This window comes from Mya arenaria, chromosome 6 (genome assembly GCF_026914265.1).
Source record: "Mya arenaria isolate MELC-2E11 chromosome 6, ASM2691426v1".
In the NCBI taxonomy this organism is placed as follows: domain Eukaryota; kingdom Metazoa; phylum Mollusca; class Bivalvia; order Myida; family Myidae; genus Mya; species Mya arenaria.
In genome coordinates, this window is record NC_069127.1 from 16,984,269 (window position 1) to 16,990,774 (window position 6,506).

General features: G+C 35.9%; 1 long non-coding RNA gene across 1 annotated transcript; it reads left to right on the forward strand.

Annotated features, from left to right (window-relative positions):
- Positions 1-272: 272 nt before the first annotated feature.
- On the forward strand, positions 273-2,116 carry LOC128236790 (uncharacterized). The gene is made up of 3 exons (XR_008261434.1): positions 273-554; positions 889-1,291; positions 1,535-2,116. It is a non-coding gene; the product is annotated as an uncharacterized LOC128236790 (long non-coding RNA).
- The last annotated feature ends 4,390 nt before the right edge of the window (positions 2,117-6,506 follow it).

Sequence of the window (6,506 nt, forward strand, 5' to 3'; positions counted from 1 at the left end):
AATTTCCTATTATATGTCACCCACCTTCTGTTATTTGACATATTTGTCCACTTAATTTATAATTCGTCATATGGCAATTTCACTTTTTCATTCATTCTTTCTCAGTCTTAATAATTTATGATGTTATAATCAAAGCTGAACAACTCATTTTACGTAAAGAAACTCATGATGAAAACCATATAAACACCTCGCGAATTGACCTTACGACAGCGGCTTCTAAGCCACGCCCCCTGATATCAAGGGAGCGAACTCTGTCTATGTCCGTCAAACAAACGAGGAAGAAATGGCGTCACGCGTCGTTTCGCTTTCCGATATTCCTGACAAATTATCATAAATGTGACATTACAATGCGAAAAAATAGAAGTCAAAGGAATTTGTAACTGGCTGCTACATCGGAAGGCTCGATATATCTTTAGAAAATGACGATATCTAACATTTACGGGGTGAAATCTATCCAAGTCAGAGAAAATCGGATAGCCGCCATGTTGTCAACATTGACATCGATACAAAGGAAAAGCGTGTGTGTGTGACGCATACTGTAAATGCAAACAAGGGTAAGTTTAACTTTTAATAACACCGGCCCTTCTTACAGTATTGTTGAAACAAAGATTAAATCATCGCACAATATGAGTAAATCATAAATGGCCCGAATGGGGAACCCGGAAGTGACATTAAATTACAGTTACATGCCAGCTATACAGTAAAACCTTGTATTCTATAGTATGAGTAGAAATGGTTTATTGGCATAAAAAGTTTCAGTTCTAAGCGATTGAACACTCCCCCTTATGAATAATAATGTAATAGTTGACAAGTGACAATCGTGGGTGATACCAATCGTAACTTTTGCATTGCTCAAACATTCACATGCTTTGATTTTTGTTCTTACAGAAATTGTGGAACATGTTCACACACTCTGGCTGTAAAAGTAGACCTGGGAGGAAAAGTGCCCCCGGTGTGGGGCTCGAACTCACAACCACTAGAACACTAGCCCGGCGCTCTAACCAACTAAGCTGACCGGGCAGCTGGTTCTAACCCACACACACTACCCTCCCCCCATTTACCGGTTAAGGCTGGTGGAGGGTCTCCTGCTATTTACCGTTGACACCATTAAAGTATTCTGATTGATGGAGATAAGGAAGTCCCCTTATTATTGTCTTCAACAAGCCTACCGCCACAGGGGACCTAGCATAAGACCGGAAACCGCCCCCCCCCACACACACATGATATTTGCCAGTCCAGGCAATGTCAACCGCAAGAGAAAACCAGTGATGACAAGTTTTACAAATAATCGGTATGACCTATTTTAAAGCTTTTTATAACATTTAGTTTTACTTTGCTGTACAAAAGTAATGGACTATTTGTCCAGAGAAAAACAACAACCACAAAACATTAGCTAGTATCTTGTCAATATTTCATTATGATATACATGTAGAAAGCAAACATCAAAGGCAGTAGCATTTACAGCTAGTATTAAAATATTTAACAATACATGTAACTGATTTATTTTAATATTGGCATCTTTTATTTATTTCAGGAAAGTGCGGTCTTTTGAAGAGAGTTCTTGAAGTTGTTCAGCATGTTGTTTTGATGGATTCTTGGAAGGATGTACCTCTATGATGTTAGCTTCAGTTCTGGAGTATAACACCAGTTGTTGCATATTTAATATCAGATTTATTAAATACATTGTTGTTTTGCAAACATTACTTAAACTTTGATATTTCTTTGGTGTTTATGTAAGATATTGTAGGTGAATATCTCTTTATTGCAATGGCAAATATATTTTAAAATATATAGCATTAGCAGAAGTTATTTTTCACTGTTAAAGCTGCACTTTCACAGATTGATCACTTTGACAACTTACACAGGATTCGATTGCATTTATCATGTTTTGGCTCGGAGAAGTTTGCTTTGTGATTTATATATTAGGTCTTAATTTAAAGAATGCCAAAATAAGCCGATTCTGAGACAAAAAGTGTCAAACTAGAATTCTGTGAGAGTGCAACTTTAAGAATACTGTTAATCGAGTGTGCATGTGATCCGGATTCTGAACATTGGATGACCTATCATTAAATATTGTAGATTTACGTAAATGGCCCAAAATATAAGAATAACAATGAAAATACGTACATGTTTGACTTGTTCTTTATTCATAATAAGTCTAAGTCTTTACAGCACATGTTTGGCAGAATCAAGTTCTAATGAACATAATAATTGATTTAAATGTACAGTGAAATAATTTGTTTTATACAGAAAATAATACCTTAACGATTCAGACCGATCTGTTCTCGTTTTGTTTTGGTGGCTCAAATATTTATCTGAGTTTTGGAGGAGGTCTAGCTGGTGTGAGCTGGTCAAATACAGTAGCTGCTTGAGGATCAGTGTTTTCTTGATTGGATTTCCCGTCGAAAAAGTGCTGATATGAAAATAAGAAATCTATGAAATGTGTCGGAATGACAGCTACAAAAGCCATTGTTTACATAGGAACTATACGAGTATATGAGATTCGGAAGCATGCGATGGTTCGGACAAAAATTTAGTTGTACGATATTTCCTGATTTACTTTGAAAGCAAAGCAGTTTATAAAAACTACATAACGGTATCAACAAAAATACCTCTATCTTGAATGAAATCAATCGTGTCCATGTTGAACCTGATATTAAATGGCCATTAATGCCGATTTGACAACACAAGCCAAAGCATAAATGTACGATGTTTATAGTTTAAAAATAGAAACACTTATTTAGGTCATGCACGGACAATTTCAGTATTAAATAAATTTTGAGCGGATTGAAATAAGTAGTTTTGTTTAAAAAAAATACTTTTGTACAGACGTATAGATGTTTCGCCTTTGAACGATCTTTCAAAATTTCCAAGTTCAGCTGTTGATGAGGTCTTCCACAGAGTTTGATACAGCACTTGCATTTTTCTAAACAACTCGCTGGTTTCGAATACGGAACGAATTGTAAGCCATCTTTAGTCGGCCTGGCTACCTTGTATCCGAATTACAAGTGCCATGACAACACCTTTTTACCATAATACTTAAAAAGGCGAGGAATTGCCAGCGCATGTATATGACGGACTCTGGTCAGTTTGACGGACAAAATGGCGGATAGCAACACGGCTTATCAGCCCTACATTCTGATTGGCTGATAGGACCTGTCAATCAAATCCTGTCGTAAGGTCAATTTGATAGTCACTTCGGCCGAGGTGGTTGCTTGGTTACTGCCACGTGCTTTCGGGTTTGTTATTTATCAGCAGGTTTCATGTTAAATGACGCTTTGATTATTTGATAGTCGATTGTAATTTTATTTCATTACATTGTTTGATTTAATGCAATACCTACAATTTCTGCGGTGTTTTGTAATGAAGGATATAATTGCGGAAAAGATAAGAAAACAAAAAGACGATCTGATTTTTCTTTATTTACATGCGTGTACTTTTCTCATTTATCAATAAACTAAACATGTTTACATATCGTATGAAAAATAAAATACAACGTAAATAAATACTAAATAGGAAATAAATCATTTATATATTTGATAATTTAATTAAACACTGTACACACACTACTTTCAAGTCCGAAATGTTCGAATACTTCACAACAGTTTTTATTCGATGTCGCACTTAATCGAACGCATGTTCTTGTTCAGAAACAAGGTAGCGTCCACCATGTTACTGTTGAGGCGATGATACAAAAAAACGATTAATAATCTAAAACACAATTACAAGATGCAAAATAATGGATATTTGATTGAAAAGTGAAAAGATAAACATTTTTTTTGTATTTATTGTTCAGAAAGCAATAATTTCTTCATGCATATTCATCAAAAATACGATTGGTCATTAATAACTTTGATTGCACGACCCTTTACTTGTGATTGGACGATCAATTCCTACAGATTAATGATCAATCATTTAATATCAACCAGTGCCAATTAGTGTCAATTGAGTACATCTGAGATCATAAAACAACACTTGCCATTGTAAACAAGGTCATAGAACTTCACAGGGTGCTGCACAAGGACACAATATCACGCCTTGTGCAAACACCCAATTAGCAGACTTGTGGCACATACCCGCTTCGCGACAGACACTGTTAATCACCTGAAATATTTCATCTGAAAAGTTTTATAACAATTGCTATGTCTCTGCTAAGCTATTTCATTGAAATTTTAATTCTTAACGAATATTCGAATACCCATTTTGGTATCCGAATACTTGCGTGATATCCGGATATCCGGATACTCGGATATTCGCTTCCATCCCTACTTTTCAATAATTATATGCTTACCCAAGTGATTGGACTCAGACCTTCGCCATGTAATGCATAACCTTTCATAGTGTGGAATGAGTTTTTGCCCTTTTATACCGTTTATCTATACGTGTTGTACTTAGCATCCCATATTTAGATTTCAATTATCCCTAAATCAGTGGAAGATTCGACATAATCAAGCGGTTGTCCGGCAAATGTTACTGACAATGGAACTGACAAGCGTTTTGTGGAGAATGACAAGCCACAAATTTGTAAAGGACCTGAACGATATCAAGCTTATATTGAAGACCAGAGGGCGTTAAATGAACGAGTGTAATGGCATTTGCGGGGGTAAGACTCCCTGTAGCAATTGTACCTATATTTGCACCATAGCCAGACCTTTCTAATCGATTAATTATGTCGTTAATATACACTAAATAACAAAAACCTGAATATACTCCCCTCGGCGGACAGATCTACGTAAATATAAAGAGTCGGATGTTGAATCAGACCTCTTCACGTATGTTGTGAGGTTTGGGCGTTTATACCTATATATATATATATATATGAAAAACTACAGAAACAAGCGCTCTGTAAGCGTTTTCCAAAGCTTCCCTTAAATTCCAAAATCGTATAATTAAAAAAATAATGAGTGGTGCCAGACAACTTCAAAGGTGCCTTTTATATCTAACTAAGCTACATAAACATTACCTCCACTTTTTCGAGATCACCTGTTTTTCTCTTAAGTATCATTAGTGCTGTCTTAACGAATGATTATTGGCTGTTACTTAACGTATTTGTTACATTGGTATTTTGGCTAAACAATGTTGCTTTAATGTCAATAAACTTTTTTATAGATGATTCGGCATGATTTCTGAAGCCTAACATAAGTTTTCTGTAATTCATCTTTCTGTTGGCTTACATCCTGCGCAGGAAGACGTGCGCGTATTCCATAAATAAAACAAATCAAAACAACCTGCTGGGGAAATACTTTTATAATTCTTTCTTTTTTATCTAATAATAAATCTGTAAACTTATTTTGCTGAAACTTTAAGTCATCAACGTCAGCTTGGAGCTTGAGCAGTGTGACCAAATCATCCGATTTTTTAAGGCAGCTGGAAGCGGCGTGACCTTCATCGGTGTCGCCATTTCGCATGATTGACAATGAGTCATTTAGAAACATATTTACAATACAATGTCGTGAATCTCCGAGGTGCGTTCGCCGTCAATAAAGTATTGTAAACGTAACAGCTGGATTCCAGTTTTACAATTTCGAGCTCGCATATGTCGATTTTCTTGACTTCAGGAGGCCGGACGCGCACCCAAGAGATGCGCTTAGCCTAGGCTGTCCCATAGGTATTGGCGGTATTTGCTGAGCTACTGAGGGTTCCTTTTGTAGCGTTTTTAAATAATCACCTCGCGGTTAGGCATAAAGTTCGTTATTAGTTTCTTGGAGGAACTGTTCCCAAGGCAGTATCTATGAAACCAGAAGTTCTTCAACGTCGTCGTTTTCAGACAGTTGACTCTCTGCCTTGAAATTAGCAATCTTTCGTTAATAATCATCGATTGGGCGAGGCATAACTCAATCACATTAGTGATGCACAAAGTACCATCAATTATACGGTTATTACCTTATATCAAGTAAGCTTTGATAAATATTTAATATGAATCACTAGTCGACTATTTATGACATTATTTGATTAGTAAACAAACCTATTTACCCTTTTCCGTACGCTTTAAGTGAATATTGTTTCAATAATTGAAACTTGTATTTTTCGATTTATTGCAATTATCGTCTTCTTTTCTGACCGAAAAAAAAAAAAAATATATTATAAAGTTCAATGTAACGCTAAATTCGTTAAATTCTTTCCGATGGTTATAGAAATTTATCAGTGAACAAAAAATGATATATTATCTTTTTAAACCGCGAACACATCAGTCTGATATTTGTCACTTGTTTTGAAATTTAAGCCTTTCTCACTTCCGAAACAAACACAGCGCACATAGACTGGGACACAGTTCATACAAAACATAAATCTTGTAATCAAAGGAACTTTATCATCTATATGTTAGTGCATTATGTTATGTTGATTTTTATGACGGCTGATAGCAGTCACCAAAATATGCATCGTGCAATGTCACACGGGTAAAGTAAATATTCTGGTACAGCTGCGCTGATAACGTTCAATTACCTAAACGGTAGTGAGTTGGAGCTTCGCCGTAGTTGACGATGTTCAAGTAAGACATAATGCCC